The sequence below is a fragment of the Lissotriton vulgaris genome, chromosome 7 (assembly GCF_964263255.1).
Source record: "Lissotriton vulgaris chromosome 7, aLisVul1.2, whole genome shotgun sequence".
NCBI classification, from domain to species: Eukaryota; Metazoa; Chordata; class Amphibia; order Caudata; family Salamandridae; genus Lissotriton; species Lissotriton vulgaris.
In genome coordinates this window covers 697,546,811-697,562,931 of record NC_141695.1, presented here as the reverse complement: position 1 = coordinate 697,562,931, position 16,121 = coordinate 697,546,811, and the positions used below count along the sequence as shown (strand labels likewise).

General features: G+C 46.7%; 1 protein-coding gene across 1 annotated transcript in view; it reads left to right on the top strand.

The window, feature by feature from the left end:
* The window catches only part of NOL11 (nucleolar protein 11), a 423,141-nt gene that overhangs the window by 250,540 nt on the left and 156,480 nt on the right, over positions 1-16,121 (top strand). The window lies entirely within an intron of this gene.

Below are 16,121 nucleotides of genomic sequence, written 5' to 3'. Positions count from 1 at the left end.
GCCAGCACTGAGAGTGGCCTAGCTGTCCTTTATTTTTCCCCTTTGCTGGTCCTGGCCGACAACAGTCAATCGCCCGGCCCGGGCACAAGGAAACGGACTGCTCCCCATGCTCCCAGGACCCTCATGACCCGAGCTGCCATTTGGGAGCTCCTGGACTTGTGCCCCCTTGCAGCCTATTTCCAGATGGAGCCCCTTCCTTTCTACTGCGTAGCGGGCAGAGTGGACGTGATCCTCGAGGTCTCTGCTGCAATATGAAAGCCAGTTAAGGAAAGTGCTCTTATGACATCTCCTGCTGTCTAGACACACACTCCCTGCAAGAATAGGACTTAGAGACAGGGCATGGGTAGGCTGTTAACCACTCCGATGCCACAGATGGTGAGAGATTGAGAGCGGCTCAGGAGTGTGCAGCGCCGGAATGTGCACTTCAGAAGGCATACTCAGGTGCGGACTGTGCTGAGGACCCCCATTCCCCCCCCCACCCCTCCCCCCACAACACCACACACACACATATATAAAATATTGTGAAGACCCCCCTGCAGGGGTGAGACAAAAGCAACAAGGTGAGAGGTGTAGGAATCTGGCTCTGTATATACTATACCAAAATGAGGTATAGTGTGCACAGAGTTCAATGGAACCCCAAAGGTAGGCAGAGGTAAAAGTAGATAGCACCTTACCCTCGATTTGTGGTAGTGTGGGCGAGCAGTAAGGCTTTATCAAAGGGTAGTGTTAAGCATTTGTTGTACACAATCATCAAATGGTGTCACACACCTAAACTGAACTCAGACCAATTTTGTTTAAATAAAAATATCACGTTATTGTATTTCTAGGACCAAGCCTGGCACAGGTAAGTTAAATAATTGCTTTGCAAGATATTATGCAGTGTTTGCAAGTTCAAATGCAGTTGTTTGAAATACAGGTAACTCAAGGTATTGAAATTAATATACACATTATTTTCTAGGTTGCTTTTTAAGTTACTTTTTCTACTCGGTGTGATATGCCTAGATATCACACTGGGAAATTTCCTAGTGAAGAGGTCAGTAAAATTAGAATTGCACAATTGTAATTATTCAGGTTTCCATCGTAATCGACTCCACACACACACACCCACACCATTTTTCAGAGGAAAACAGCTGATAGGTTCCTGTGGAGAAAAATTAAGTTCATGATTACCAGGTAAGTACTCGGTCTTTGGGGTTGAGTTTCTGTGGTATGAACAAGGGTTCCCCCAGGTAAGTTGTTGATACCAAAAGTCTCAGTTTTCAGTAAAGCCATTATGGTACTGTGGAGTTCGTAATGACAAACTCCCAGCACCATATACTCTTAATAGTATTACTGCACTTAGAATGTCTAAGAATTGGTTTTGATACTGTAGGGGTACAGGGCTCATGCACCTGTACCCTCACCACTAGTATAGTCCCCTCAGCTAGAGGGGTGACTTATCTATGCCAAGGCAGTGGGTTGTAGGCAACCGGAGAATCCCCTTTTGTATTCAACAGGGCACCAGAAGCCAAACTAGCACCCTTCACCCGGCTGCCTGTGTGCCGTGTGGGTGCACTATATATGCTAAATCTGATCCCTCCTTTGTCCTTAGCCTAGCACCAGGAGCTTTTCTCCCACAACCCTGTGTCCTGATCGTGAGCCGTCACCAACCGGAGGCCCTCTATCCCCCATTGGATAACATTGGGACTCAGTACCCAGCCGACCTAGTGGTCTGAGGGTGCTTTGAAGGTGCATCCTCTACCCTGGGGGAACCCTGGGTAAGCCAGAAACCCAACTCCCACCTCCAAGTACTTACCTGTAAACGGATAACTCCACTTCCTCCCATAGGATTACATTGACTGTTTTTCTTTGAAAATTGTTTCAAGTCAGCGTTGGTTTGTATGGAACTCTAAGAAACTGCAAATGTACAAAAACTGACTTACTTACCTTTGCTATAGGAAGTGTTGAAGTGTGAAATCTAGGCATATCACACTGAGTAGAAAAAGTTCCTTGAAAAGTAATCTGCAAAGTAATCTAACAGTAATTCCAACTGTATTCAAAGTGTTTACAAATCTGTAACAAAGTCCTTTTCATTCAGCTTGCTTGAATTGTTCAACCTGCCTTGAAAAGTACTGTTTACACTCAACTGTGCCAGGCTTGCTTGGTCCTAGGAAAAAAATATATAAATAATATTTTTATAGAAACAAATTAGTCTGAGTTCAGTCTTTGTGTGTTTGATATCATTTCTTGCCTGAGTGTGTACAATAAATGCTTAACACTACCCTCTGATAAAGCGTTACAGCTCACCCACACTACCACAAATAGAGAGTAAGGTATTATCTACTTTTACATCTGCCTACCTTTAGGGTTCCACTGGACTCTGTGCACACTATACCTTACTTTGGTATAGTATATACAGAGCCAGCTTTCTACACCTGTTGATTAGCATTCCAAGGCAGGGGAGCTTCAAAGAGGCCCCTGCCTTTATTATGCCAGTCTGACTTTCTTCACAGGAGAGGTAGCTGAGCCCCTTTGTTCAGAGTCCTCTGGCACCTAGACCAGTGGGAAAACTAGCTAGTCAGGGAGGCGTGCCCACCCCTAGGCTAGTACCACTCCTAAGGTGAGCTACCTGAAGTAGGCACGACATTTCAGAACTGCCATTTTGATGATGGCAAACTTTGGCATTCTGGGACAGGGTTATGCCTGCTTTCCACAGGAAGTGGTCCTATTGGGGACGTATTGACCCCAGGGGTAAGGAGAGGATGTGGCCTAACTGCTAGAGCGGCCGGCCTCTGAGCTGGGGTCAAGTTTGAGTCTCAGCTGGGACGCTCAACATCCTGTGATTCTGAGCAAATCATTTAATCTCCCCGTGCCTAACAAAAAAAGTCATGTGTCCATCTGTAGCACTATATAAAACTCCCCCAGCAAAAGGCCCATTGCTAATACCCCCCACTCCCCTTAATGCCCATAAGTTGAGTGTTTAGGGTACCCCCTGATACCATATCTTCAGATTTTAATGGCCCAAAAGAAGTGTATGAAGACAACTGCTGAACCGAGAAGTACGACAGACTTGGTGCCAACCCTGCTGGCCTGTCTGCTGCACCCGACCCTCGTGGAGCCTGAAGCCTCTTTCTGCAGGCCCCCTCTAACCACAAGGTACTCCAGCACTGGGTTGAGCGCCAAAAGACACCACTGCACATGAGTCCCACAGCCCGAGAAGTGGACCAAGGGTGTGCCCATGGATCTCAAGGGTCGTACCCCTCTGAGGCCTCCCCTGGTCTGGTGTCCCATACCCTGCTTGCCACCCCTTTGTAAGAAAAACTCTGGTAGGAAAAACCTGACTTCAACGGACACCCAGGCACCAGAAGCCCCTGGACCTTGGAAATCTCAACCGGCTGTGTCCCTACGACCCACAGCATCCCAACTACATTTGCTGGTGTTCTTGGTGCAAACAAAACAGGTGATGGACAGAATGTGGATCAATGTCACACATTCACCCCAGTCCAAAGATCTGGGCCCAAATCCATCGTTTTTTTGCACTCCACACCACCCTGGGTTAGACAATGGCGATATGCAAATCAGCTCTGACCCTGTGCCCCATGGGAACAGTCCAGTTCGAGGTGTTCTTGGTGCAGCCTCCGGTTCGACACCTGCAGCCTGTTTTTCCAAACCAAGTTCCTCCATTCAATTGCATTGGACGCCCAACACTGTTTGCGCACCCTGTACCCGGCCTCCCCATGCCACTGGTGGTGGTGTATGTTTGGTGCTGATTTGTGCCCCCGGCTTGTCTCACGCTCTGAAGCTTGAACCTAGCAGCCGCTTTTACTTACCTGTAAGCTGCGTGTCTTCTCCCCCCCCAGTCTCCATTGGATAACATTGGGTCCGACCTCCAGCGTTGACCTATGCACCTTGCCGCCCCTGGTGGTGCAGAAATCCTAAATTGTCATTAGTTGAAACATTTTTCCAATTTTCGATTTTTATCATATGTATTTAAACTAGTGTTAGTGCCTTGGTTACGTCCCCCACTGTTTAAAAATTAACAGTTTGTAAAGTAGTTAGGCCTTTTTAGTACTTAGCATTTTTTGTAGGTTTCTCATAAGACCCTAACTACTTTAAAAACTATGACTGATAATGCAGGGAGCTCCCAGGAGCTTAACTTTGTCCCCTATGCACATTTGAGGATGCCACAACTCAAAGAATTGTGCAAAGCATGGAAACTTGCCATGGGTACTAAACCCAGAAAAAAGCCGAACTGTAGTAGTTGCTGGCAGAAAAGGACAAGGGTCCGGCAAGTAAAACGTCCCCTACTGGGGAAGAGTATGATGAGTCCCAGGTAGTAGATGAGAAGGACACTGACTCCCCAACTACCCCCTCAGACAGCAACACCACTAGTGAGAGTGACCCCAGTACTACTTCAGATGAGGTGGACACTGGAGATGCAGATCTCCAGAAACTGGCCAGGAATATAGCCCTAGAAGCTAAACTCTTGGCCATAGAAAAAGAAAGAGCTGAGATGGGCCTAGGACCCATCTCTGGTGGCATCACAATAATAAATAGGGAGCAAGTAGAATCTTTTCACTTTAAGATCCCCAAAGGGATTTTCCCAAAATTCCTTGAGGGTGATGATATCACTGTTTCATTGCATTTGAGAGATCGTGTCTTGGCAGACTGGTCCGCAGGAATCTGTGGAGTGCTTTCCTGTGGAAAATGTTCTCAGGGAAGTGCAGGGATAGACTCCTGACACTCAATGAGAAAGATGCTACATCCTATGCCCACACAAAGGGGACCCATATTGAGGACTTTGGATTTAGCACTGAGGAGTATAAGATCAGATTCAGGGAGGCTCGAAAAACCCAGAGCCAGATCTGGGTAGATTTTGTAGACTACTTCGTGAAAACACTAAGAGGTTGGCTAGATGGTAACAATGTACACGACTTAGAACTGCTGTATAATTTGATAATGAAGGAGCACCTTTTAAGTAATTGTCACCAAGAGAAACTACATCAATTCCTGATAGACCTCGGTGGACTTTCTACTCAAAAATTGGGGAAGAACACAGACCACGGGGATAAGACAAGGGTGACCAAAACTTACACTGGTAGGGAAGTTCAAAAAGAAAGGCCAAAAACCCACCCCAAGGGAGAGCAGGTAATCCTAAAAACAGATTTGTCTTCAGACCCCCCCCCCCCCCTTAACTCTGCTCAGAAGGGTGGGCCCAGAAACTCTTCACAGCCAAAGGAAGGGTACCAGGGAAGGAGCTGGGGTCCCAAAACGGCGTGGTCTCATGACTGTAAGTCATTGGGACACTGAACTGGAGACCCTAGCTGTGAAAACAAAAAAAATGCTTTTAGCCAACCTGCAGTTGCTAATGTCCAGATGTGACCTGACCATGTCAGTGACCCCACTGACCATGTCACCTGATCTACCCTGGGAAGGTCTTTGAGGCTCTGAGAAGTGTGGGCCTCACTATCAAGGCAAGCCCAACTGTAGTAGAGCAGGGGAGGGTTGTATACTTGGGTCACCTGGTAGGTCGAGGCCAAGTTCAGTCACTCCAACCCAATTCTGGACTGGGAAGCTCCAAACACCTAGGCCCAAGTCAGGGCATTCCTTAGCTTTACTGGGTACTACAGGAGGTTTGTGAGGGGTATGGCACCATTGTGGCACCCCTCACAGAATTGACCTCTAAGATGTCAAAGAAAGTAAACTGGATAAAGTAAACTGGATAGTGAGCTGTCAAAGCTTTTGGCTCACTGTAAGAAAGTGGCTCTGTATATACTGGGCCAAATTAAGGTACAGTGTGCACAGAGTCCACAGTCCCCATAGGTTTGGCAGAGGCTAAAGTTCGATATAACCGTACTCTCTAAAGTGGTAGCTTGGTCGAACAGTAAGGCAGTATCAGAGCACTGAGTAAAGCATTTATTGTACACAGTCAGCAAATGGTCTCACCCACTCAAGAACTGAACTCTAGGCCAATTGTTTTGTATCAAAAGATATAGCTGTTTTATTTTGGAACCAACAAGGTATCAAAATATACTTTCTCAGAATGAGTTACTGTAGTTAAATGCTTTTCAAATAGGTAATAGACTTTTTGATTATAATAGTTACAGTTGTTGCAATAGGCAACACAATTTCTGACACAATGCAACATTGAGTTCAATGGGAATTTCTAGTTAGATGCAATAAGTTACTTTGTAGATTACTTTTCTAACCTCAGAACTAGATCCTAGATTTAGCCCTGGGACATGTCCTGTAAACGGGTAAGTAAAAGCGTTTTGGTTACAGTAGTGATTTTTAAGGAATATTATTGTATTTTAAAAGTTGACACTAAACCCATCTTTGCTTTCTTTTTCTAGAGCCAGGAGTCTGGACTCTAGGTCTATTCTCTTAGCCAGCATTGCTAAAAAGCTGTCCTCTTCATTGGGGTTATTCCCAATGGTTTCCCTGGGACCTGGTCCACCTGTGTGAGGCCTAGGATCCCCAGAGATTGATTCTTCGAGTTAAGGGTATGTGGGTCCTCTCCTCTCTAGAGATGATTGGAGGGGGGGGGGATTATCCTCCTTCTCTAGCTCCTCTTCCCCTTCTGACTGGTCATCACCATGTTCAGAGGGGTGGCCTTTACCATACTCCGCCAGGAGCTCCTGGAGCCCTTGTTTGGTTGGATGCAGGCCCATTGTTATATTTTTATTTTTGCATAAGGACCTCAATTAAGGTGTGAGGTCGAGCTCCTCATAATACAGGCGATTTCTAAGGAATATTTGTAGTTTTTGAAAATTGACACACAAACTTTTCTGTTGAAAACCAGACAATGGTTCCCTATGGAAGGAAATTGAAGTTACTGGTAAGTACTGTTCGGATTACTTTTCAGGGTCAGTGCGGGGCTAAAAGATAAAGCACTGGGTTCTCTACTGATAACAAGTGAGTAAATTGGAATTCGATATTCGGCTGATTTTAGATGAATATTTTAAAGTTCCAAAACTCCACACTTGGAAATTCTTCTAAGTGAAACCAGTCAATGTGGAAGAGAAGTGAGTTATCGGCTTTTAGGTAAGTTCTCGACTGGCAGAGTTAAGGTTCTGTGCATAGACTCAGGGGTCTCCCAGGGGCAGGTAGGTACAGTTGGTACACTCTCGGCGGCAGAGTGGCAGCCGGGTGCAGAGGTAGTTAGGCCCAATGTTATCCAATGAGAGGCAGGGGGCCTGCAGTTTGTGGCTACTGGTTAGCAGGTCACGAGGCTGTGGGAGCTGGGCTCCTGGTCACTTGCTCAGGGCAAAGGGGGACATAGATTAGGACAAAGGTTGCACTGCCAGGGCCCCTCGGCGGCTGGGTGCAGGGTGCTTTTGAGCCGTCAGATGCTCAATGTTATTCACTTGACAACTTGGAAGATGAACAAAGGCTGCAGGCTTGGGGATGGAGAATCTTCAGGAACGGCCAACACTTTGAGGGGTAAGTTGGGCATAGGGGGCCATGGGGCGCTGGGTGCAGGTGTGTCTTTTGAGGTCGGGAAATCTTACCCCCCGCTGGTCGTGGTTGGAGGGGTCCCTTATCCTGAAAGCTGTAGGCGTCGTCTGGGTCGTCGAGGAGGGTCCTTGGGCACTGGATTCCAGGTTAGAATCGTCGGATGGACGTCCTCAGGGTCTTTGTCCACTCAGGCACAGGCCGGGCTCGGCGGGTACAGAGTGTGCTGAATTTGCGGTTCCTGGCTGGCACCAGGGGTATTGCTGTTTGAGCAGAACCACTGCTCATGGGAGTCCCAGTCTCTAAGAAGTTAAAGGCATGCAGGTCCTCCGGGGATCTCGAGGTTGCTGTCCACAGGCAGGAGCAGGTTCAAGGATCTACAGGCCTGTAGGGCTTGGGGTCAAGTCAGTTGGTGTTGTCCTCTTGTTAGCAGCTACACGGCAAGTCTTCTTCTTCTTGGTCTTCTTTCTTGTTTCGAAATCTGGATCTAAGGAAGGAAGGTTCAGTTTGCCCCTAAATACTAAATTTAGGGGGGGTTACAGGTAGGGGAAGGGCAGGTTCCAATAGGACCCTGTCCTGGGGCAAGTACACCCTCTATCCTGCTCCTCTTGTTGGAGGGGGGGGCAGGAGCCTATCTCTGATTGGGCAGGGCGCCCCATCCTCAAGATGGCCGGATCCCGGAGTTGTGCTTCACCTTGCCTCTCCCACCTGAGGGGTGGAGTTGGCACAGGCTAGCACACCCCTTTCCTCACGTAGTGTTTCCCACCAGTCCCCCCCCCCCCCCCGACCCCCCTCACCCCCCTCCCGAGTGGGGATCAGTACCTTTAGGGGCCAGTTGCTGAGTACAGCAAGTGGCCTCAAAAAGCTCACAAAGGCGGCATGCCTTTGAAGCTTCCCCCTGCCCATCCTGGGGGAGGAGACCTAGCACCTCGCTCAGGATGTGCATTGTTGCAGGCCCAGGAGAGCGGGGGCTCTCCACCCAGGGGTCCAGCAACATGTATGCTGTGTGGTAGCCTAGGCAGCCTCTAAGAAAATACTATTAATCAACAAGGTCCACCTCTCGTTAGGTCAATGTGTATCCTTTTGTTAATGGAATACACAGTATGTGTTAAAATACCCCTCACACACCAAAAGGGCCCTTGGTGTCATGCTTCATCATCGGGGTCTTCCCGCCCGGCTGCCGGACGGGGCAGTGCTGCGACGAGCGACTACGCTGGAGCACCTTTTAGATAAAAGTGCTATGTGAATGAAATGGAGTGTGTCAGTAGGGTCAGGGGTAATATAAAATGTGGTGTTAAAAAATACCTGGCCTGGTGATAGAAAAAACTATTTAATAAACACTGGCTGGTATTGTTAAAAAAAAAAGTGTGATTCGAAAAGAACAAGCGGATTAATGGGCTTCCTTTCCTGGTTGGGTCACCTAGGGCCCTTTTGGTGTGTGAGGGGTATTTTAACACATTCTGTGTATTCCATTAACAGGATACACATTGACCCAACGAGAGGTGGGCCTTGTTGATTAATAGTACTTTGGTAAGAGGAGGACGTGCCCACCTTGGTGCCACGCAGCACCACCTCTTCACTCCCCCCTTTTGATTTCTGTACAGCCTCTAAGACAAGACATGGATTGTAGGTTAGGTTTCAGGGGGCATCTCTAAGATGCCCTCTGTAGTGCATTTTACATTAAATCCCACACTGGCATCAGTGTTTGTTTAATGTGCTGAGAAGTTTGATATCAAACTTGTCAGTCTTATGTGTAGCCAATATGGTGCTGTGGAGTTCGTAATGACAATCTCCCAACACCATATACTCTTGATGGCACCCTGGGTACTGTAGGGGCACAGAACACATGCACCTGTGCCCACACCACTGGCATTGTGCACCCTGCTAGAGGGGTGACTGAGGTATGCCAGGGCGGTGGGTTTGGGGGCATGGCACATAGGGATGTGTGCCATGTCGACTCTCTGTTTAGTTCTGCACCAAATCACTCAGCCTGCATAGGCAGTGTGTGTGTGTCCGGGTACAGGGCCCCTTAGGGATCTTCTCTGGTCACAGTTCCCTGGCTACCTAGGGTACCATTTACCAGGGGCTGACATGTGGCCAGAGATGCCAATTGTGTTTTAGTTTCAACACAGTTTTAGGGAAGGAACACAGGCCCTGGGCATCTGATTGGCAGGAGCCCAGGGCACACTCAGTCAAAGCACATCCGCAATTCAGCAAAAAGTAGGGGCATACCATGCAAGAAAAATTGCACTTTCTCAAATTCAGTAAAGGACGCATTGAGCCCTGCCCCAGTCCCGAAAGCTCCAGATTATTCCAAGCAATTCATTGTGCAGGCAGATGCCTTTGGGCATGGGATAGGTGCAGTCCTTACCCAAACAAATGATGGACATGACCATACGCAGGAGGCAACTCCCCAGAGAGCAGCATTGGAATGCCATATAGAGGGAAGCCTTTGCTGTGCTTTGGGCCCTGAGGAAGCTATGGCTGTACCTGTTTGGCACTCACTTCCTAGTTCAGACAGATGAGGCCTCTCCGATTGCTACAACAGATAAAAGGTGAAATCCCCAAACTGCTAAGGTGGTTCAAATCCCTAAAGGGAATAGACTTTACAGTGGAACACCGACCTGGGACTGCCCATGCCAATGCAGATGGCCTTTTCGGGTTCTTCAACTTAGAAGATGAAGACTCTCCAGGGGAGGTTAGTTTTATCCTCCATCACATGTGTGTGGTGGAGGGGTAGGTGAACAGGGTAGTGTGAGAAAGTGCCTCTCTTTGACATGGTTGGCCCCCACTTTTTGCCTGGAATTTGATGTGGTTTTGATTTAGTGCACAGAATCCCTGCCAACCAGGTCCCCTGTGCCAGTGCTTCTTCCCTAAAACTATGTCACAATTGGCAAATTCATCCCCCAGTAAGTTCCTGGGTAATGGTAACTGGCTACCTATGGCATTGGGACTTAAGTCGGTCCTCTAGAGACCCCTCACCTAGGCCATGCAGATGCCACTGCAGCATGAAGGCATGGGTGCAGACAAAATGACTAAATTAACATGTGCCATGCCAACCAGCACTGCCTAAGGTGTAGGTAAGTCACCCATCTAGCATGCCTTAGAACCCCTGCACCCGAAGCCCCTGGGCCTTGAGGAGCTCGACTGACTCTGTCCTTGCGACCTACAGCATCCCAATTTACCTCTGCTATCGCTGGTGTCCTTCGTGAAGCTTCCGGTTCGACTCCTGCAGCCTGTTTTCAAAATCAAGTTCCTCCATTGAATTGCATTTGGCGTCCAACACCGTGTTTGCACACGGCCGCCCCTATGCCACTGGTTTGTTTGGTGCTGCATTGTGCTCCCCGCGTGCATAACCAAACCTCCGAAGCATAAGCCCTCAACCGCTTTACTCTCTTGCAAGCGGTGTGTCTTCAAGCCCCCTCCCAGTCTCCATTGGCTTAACGTTGAGCCCAACCTCCAGATTTGACCTCTGTACCTGGCTGCCCCTGTGCCGCTGGTGGTGCAGTGTTTGTGCTTACCTGATCCTTGCCCTCTGCTGACCGTGAAACCAGAAGACTGAATTTGTAAGTGGCTTACTTACCTGTAAAACCGCATTATTGTTTTCCTCCATAGGTTAACATTGCAAAGCCTGAAAATTGTACTGTGTCCACTTTGGAAACTGAAAGGAACTTGTATTAAAAACGTACTTACCTTTTTGCGGAGAACTTGGTGTTAAAATAAATCTTGAACAAAGCTTATTTTTTATAAAATTGGTGTGGATCTCCTTTTTGAGTAGTTTGTCATTTTTTTTGTTATTGTTTGCGTAACAAATGTCTTACGCGCCTCTGCGTTGGGCCTATGACTGCTCGCCCACACTACCACAAATACACTTTGGTTTGCATTGAGCCCTGCACACTTCTGGGGCAATCTCTGGACTCTGTTCACGGTATCACCCCCTAGTGGTATACCATATACAGAACCAGCTTCCTACACTCCTCCAATAGATTGACTACCAGGCAGTGGCTGCAGATGGCCTGGCTTGAAAGAGAATACTGCCTTAGGGAAACAAATGGCTATCACACCTTAGCCTGCCTACTCCTTTGTGTAGGGAGGCAGGCAGGCTGGCATCTCTTCCGGAAGGAGGAAAGCCGTGGTAGAACAAATTTTTCAGAAGGAGAGGCTCATCCCAGGGCTGTACTCGGAGATCTGCATAGGCAAAGAAAACATAAGCTATCTTGCATTTTGGCAGAGAGGGGTTTTCTGGGATTATTTTTGGCCTTCCCTCCTTGGAAGTGATTTAAATTGCGAAGGGTTGCCCTGTGCAAACTGTTATCCTTTTGCTAGTGAGTCCTCTCCTCCCTCAAATTCGAAGATGACATAATAGTGGCACCCCTGGCACTCATTCCTCATATGACTACCGAACTGGAAAAAAGACAGAAGAAGGACTGCACCTGCTGCACCGAGGGATCTGCAAAGACAACTGTGCCTGCTGTGCTCACTTGTGGAAATGAGCTCCACTTGTGACAGGACTGAAATATTTACTCCAAGGGCTAGTTGGCTAGCTTCCTCTTAAGCTTCAGGACCATGACAAGCTAAGGAAGCCCACAGCCATCAAGAGCTCTGGTGGCCTAGAAGCGTGACCACCACTTCTTTGCTGGACTGCTGTAAAGGATAATAGAGCACTGAGCACCCTGAGACTGCTTTATGCACCATGTAACTGTCTCCCTTGACCCACTTGGTCCCTGTGACTGGGTCCTAACCTGTGGTGGGCCATCCAAGAGAAGATTGGTAGTTGTTCTGGCACGTTGGCTCAGAAACCGCAAATCCGATTACAATTTATGGTACTTAAATTATTTTATTTACCTTTGAAAAATGATATCTCACGTTTCCATTTATAGATTTTGGTCGTTTTTGTGTCTATTTTAAGATAAAAATACAACCTATTTTTTATAAATCTTTGTCCGATTTGTATTGAGTTGTATTTCTTACTTTTTTTCTGTTTTGGTTCTTCTATATGTTTTGCACTTGTTCCTTTAATGAAGCCTGTCTGCTCCGTGCCGCATGACTAAGCTAATGGTTTTATTAAAGAAACTGGACCTGATAAAGATTGTGGCATCATTACATGGCGAGGTCTCACAACCACATCACATTAGAAGTCACTTTTCTTTACTGACCCTAGCCCAAGTGTTGCTGGCGTTGGAAGCTGGAGACTGGATGGTGTCATCTGCAAGATGCGTTTTTCTAACTTGGTAGTATTTGTGCTTAGTGAGGGGTGCAATGCATTACCAATTTGCAGTACACCCCTTTTGCTTTCCCATTGGCATGCATAGTCTTTACCAAAGGTGATAGCTGTGGTTGTTTCTTGCATCAGGAGGTTGGGCATCCCCCATTTTCCTGTACCTGAATGACTAGTTGATCAAAGCTAGGTCGCCGGAGGTAGTGTCGTGCTATCTATAGTCAACTGTATAATTGCTGTTCAAGCAGGCCTTTTCATTCAACAAGCTTATTTGTTCCCGAGGCCCTCTCAATTACTCCAGTTCATAGGGTAATTGCTGGACACCACCCTTTGCTGTGACTTTCCTTGACTTCATAAGATTACTGCCAATCAAAAAATGCTCCAAGCCTTTCAACTAGGTGCAAAAATTCCGGTCCTGAGGTTCCTCTGTCTGCTAGCGTCCTGCATTCTCCTAGTCACGCATGCTCATTGGCAAATGATGGACCTGCAATGGTGCCACCGCAGGCAGTGGCTTCAGTATAGGAAGACCTGTGGACTGCATGGTAATCTTCCCCAGCGCTACGCAGAAGTAGCTTGGTGGGAGATTGAGATGAGCCTCAGCTGTGGGGTGGCCTTCACTCCCCCTCTGACAGTGGCTACGGTAGTGACAAACACCTCCACTTTAGGGTGGAAAGCTGTTTGGACAATGCTCAATGCGATCAGTTCAGTGCTCTCCATCTTCTATTGAGGGAAGCAATAGAGGACTCATTACAGTTGAAATTGATGTGTCTACTTCCCTGTGCTTGCCCCTTCAATACCTTTGATTCCTCTGGTTCTGAGGAAGGTGACCGAAGACCGGACCCAAGTCACTCATCACCCTGGATTGGGCAATGAGAGTGTGGTATGCAATCCTTCTGCGCTTCTCCACATGTCCCCTGCTCAGGCTGCCTATCCCAGTCAGTGGGGTTAGTACTGTACCCCATCCTCCAAGGACACCACCTATATGCCTGGAGATTGAAATCGCCGTTGCTTTCAGCTGCCTCAGGAGGTGGTTTATGTCATTCTTTCAGCGGGTTGCCCCTCTGTTAAATCTGCTTACCCTGGCAGATGGAGTACCTTTGTTGGATGCTGCACGGACAGCAATGTGAACCCTTTACAGGCCAAGTAATCCCAGGTCATACAACTTGCACTCCACCTTGCCCACAGGGGTTGTACAATTGGTTCTTTCAAGGGATATTTAGTGGCACTGTCTGCATTCATCTGTCTTCTAGGTCACCTGTCCCTGTTTTAGTCATTTTCTGAAGGGATTAAAAAAATCTATATCCTCCAAACTCCTTTCTTGTTCCTCAGTTGGACTTGGAGTCAGTGTTACTTTTTTTCAGTGGGGACTCCATTTGAGCTGATATACATTTGTCCATTTAGGATGTTGACCTTGAAAACCATTTCCTAGTATCGCTAACTTCAGCCCTACCGATTCACAAAATGCAGGCTCTCAGTTCCTGTCCTCTATTTACATCTTTTTACATGTACAAGTTGGTGTTGAAACCAGAGTTGCATTCCTCTCTAGCTGGTGACTCTATTCCATCTGAATCAGTTCATAAAACCTATATCTTCGCCGCATCCCACAAAGAAGGTAAAGTGGTTACATAGATTGGATCCTTTGGGAAAAGTCAGGTAATGTCTAGATTGCACCAAGGGCACATGACTGAATGGCACTTATTCATAGGGTAATGTGGTTCCAAGAACGGCAAGCCGGTACAGAAAAGTAAATATGGATGATCTTGTATTTAAAACCTTCCTTGCGCTTGCCAAGAAGGAAACTCCAGAAGGAGTCTAGGCCCATCCTACCCAGGCTAAAGCAACCACATCTCCTCTTACAAAAGGAGTTCTGATTGCAGACCTATGTAATGCAGTCACATGGGCGTCTGCATACATTTGCCATGCATTACATGCTGGATTCCACGGTGCCAAGAGATTATCATTTTGCCAGCCCGTCTTGCAAGATTTCTTGGTGTAAAGGTAGAAGAATCAATCAGAAGCAATCCATATGGTGAATACTTTATCTACTAGTAGATTCCTCACCAACCTGCTGGTCTCCCTGTTTGATGGATAGTTATTGGGAATGTTAACCACATGCGTGCAGGGGTTATTTTTGCGCTACGCGTTTTTTTTCCAAAAGCCGCGTTACATGACGAGCTCAGCTCGTCATCCGCACACGACCACCGTGGCTGATGACGAGCTGAGCTCGTCATCAGCATCGAAGGGGTTAATAAGATCCCATATATGCATTTTGCTGCTGCACTACTCTATTGATGTCAATCTGTCCTCTACCCTCAAAGGCAGGGAAAAAAGCATGGAAACTGATGTTGCGCCATGGAAGGTACTATATAGCTTCAGTGATGTCACCTGATGCCCTTTTGGTCGTCAATACGGAGCCAGCGACATAAGAGCTTTAATGTTTCCGGATTCTGCCTGACACCTGGGAATTTTCTACAGGTGAGGAATCTGTAGGTAGAGTATCTACCAGAAAGATAGTTACAGCAGGTAAATAATTTTTTCTTATGTGTCCATGGTTCAAACTTGTTTTTGTGATTCATTGATGCAAAGCCTCTAATATTGAGGCCAGTGCTGCAAGTTAATGCAAAAAATTGAGTTGTGCTTGCATTTCTGGCAATGATTCCAGTACAAAAACGAGTACACATCTTTGCAAATTGTAACAATTTGAAGCAAAATAAAATGTACACAGGAACATCAACTTGAAAAGCGCTTTATTAAACTGTTGCACAACTTCAGAAATCATTTCTCTGAGGTATCTTTTAGTAAAATGTGCTTGATATAGGCAAATGTTTTAAGAAATTGAGGGCGAATCAGTGTAAAGCCATAAAAACAAGTTAGTGGGCCGATTTTTAAAATAAGATACAAAAGTGGAACTGCAGATGTATCCTTGCATTGATGCAGGTTTACAACTTCCTGGAATTAGCAAATGTTAACAGAAGTATACCTGAAATCGTTCTCCTACCAAAATTGTGAAGGCTCTTTTTACATGAGCAGATATACATAGTCACAAGTATGAATCCCTGCATGTCCCCTCTACATTTCTTCCTTCCTTCCTTAGGTCAATAAAATGGGGACCCTTTTGTTGGGTAACATTAAACATCTGTTATTTCAGCACCAAGAGACTCTAGGGTTAATGTGCCCTTTACAAATATGCATTCTCTGTTATGTTGTATTTGTTCATATAGAAATCACCTAAGTGATTGCAAAATCACTTTTTCTACACTCCCATTTCCCGCTCTAGAACATTTTACTCCTGCCATTGCCACAAGAAAATGTCAACCTTTTCTACTGTTGAAAGACATTGAACAGGACATGTTGAATACACTTCAACATGCAAATGAATGGGTGTATAGAAGCTTGCAGTGCATTCCAACCCTGGAAATGCAACTTTTCACCTACTTTCATACCTTGTATGTAGATTGGCAGTTATGTG